Consider the following 1,119-nt stretch of genomic DNA (forward strand, 5'->3'; position numbering starts at 1 on the left):
GTCACGGGACTCCCCCGGGTGATCACACGGTCTGGCTCAGCCCAGAGGGTGGGCTTGGGGAGGATTCCTAAAAGGAAATCAGAGATCGGATTCTAAGTCATTTCCCACCCAACAGATCTCAGCTGTTGGCTGCAGGACCCTCCAGACGCCCCCATCAGTCAGCCCAGATCTGCTATTCCCCATCCCCAGCTGCACGGAGGTGGCGCCTTGTCCCCAGGGAGGAGGAGGGACCTGGGACAGCTGGGGACAGACTCACCTGCCTGCACGTGGGTCCTGGGGCCCAGACTCAGCCCTGGAAGAGAGTTCCCGGTGAGAGATTTGCCCCTGAAGCCTGAGCAGGTCCTCCCCTCCCTGGGATCTTTGTGAGCTCCTGGGGTCTCCTTATGCACCAGAGTTTGGCTGTGGGGTGAGGTCCCTCCTAGGTTAGAATCTCCCCTCCCTCTTCAAATCTCACCGAGACAGATCAGCACCGTGAGGATGGGGGTCATGGCGTCTCCTCCCACTGCCCTGCTGTGCGGATGGACGAGCCCTCGGTGCTGGCAGGACAGAGACACACAGAGAAAAATAGCCTCCCCTCCTTCCCTCATTGTGTGGACACTCGGAGGCTGGGTCCCTCTCACGGGGTGTTGTCATCTGCAGCTACACAGGAAGCAGAACTGACCTCCCAGGATCCTGATTCTCATTCTTTTAGGGCTGAGGTTGGGGCAGGCACCGGGCCCTCTGCAGACATTTCAGACTGTAATGGGGTCTTTCCTGACCCGCAGCCACTGTCTGTCTGGTTTATCCTCGTCTCACTGAGAGCCGGGATGTAGCGGCAAATAGAACTGGTGCTTCCTGTGTCTGCCCTTCCAGATGAGGGTAGCGGAGGCTTCCCCTTCCTTCTCACAGCTTCCCCCAAGGTCTCCCTCCCTCCTTCCGCCCGTCCATCAGCTCAGCGTTGTGTGGTCCTTACCATGTAGTGGTCTCTCCAGCCCTGGAGATGCTTCAGGGAAGACACAGGTCCATGCTGCAGGCAGACTCAGATCAGGAGAGACGCATCTGACAACTGACTGTGCCGTCCAGGCTGAGCTGTGTGTGGCAGTGAGGACAGAAGAGAAATGCAGGGAAATAGGGGAAGAA

The 1,119-nt window shown here is 58.6% G+C and overlaps 1 long non-coding RNA gene across 1 annotated transcript; it reads right to left on the reverse strand.

The window, feature by feature from the left end:
* LOC116273545 lies at positions 1–1,108 on the reverse strand. Its single transcript, XR_004181862.1, has 4 exons — positions 953–1,108; positions 455–536; positions 257–292; positions 1–67 (listed from the first exon to the last, which is right to left on the reverse strand). It is a non-coding gene; the product is annotated as an uncharacterized LOC116273545 (long non-coding RNA).
* Between the last annotated feature and the right edge of the window lie 11 nt (positions 1,109–1,119).

This window comes from Papio anubis, unplaced genomic scaffold, assembly GCF_008728515.1.
Source record: "Papio anubis isolate 15944 unplaced genomic scaffold, Panubis1.0 scaffold8517, whole genome shotgun sequence".
NCBI classification, from domain to species: domain Eukaryota; kingdom Metazoa; phylum Chordata; class Mammalia; order Primates; family Cercopithecidae; genus Papio; species Papio anubis.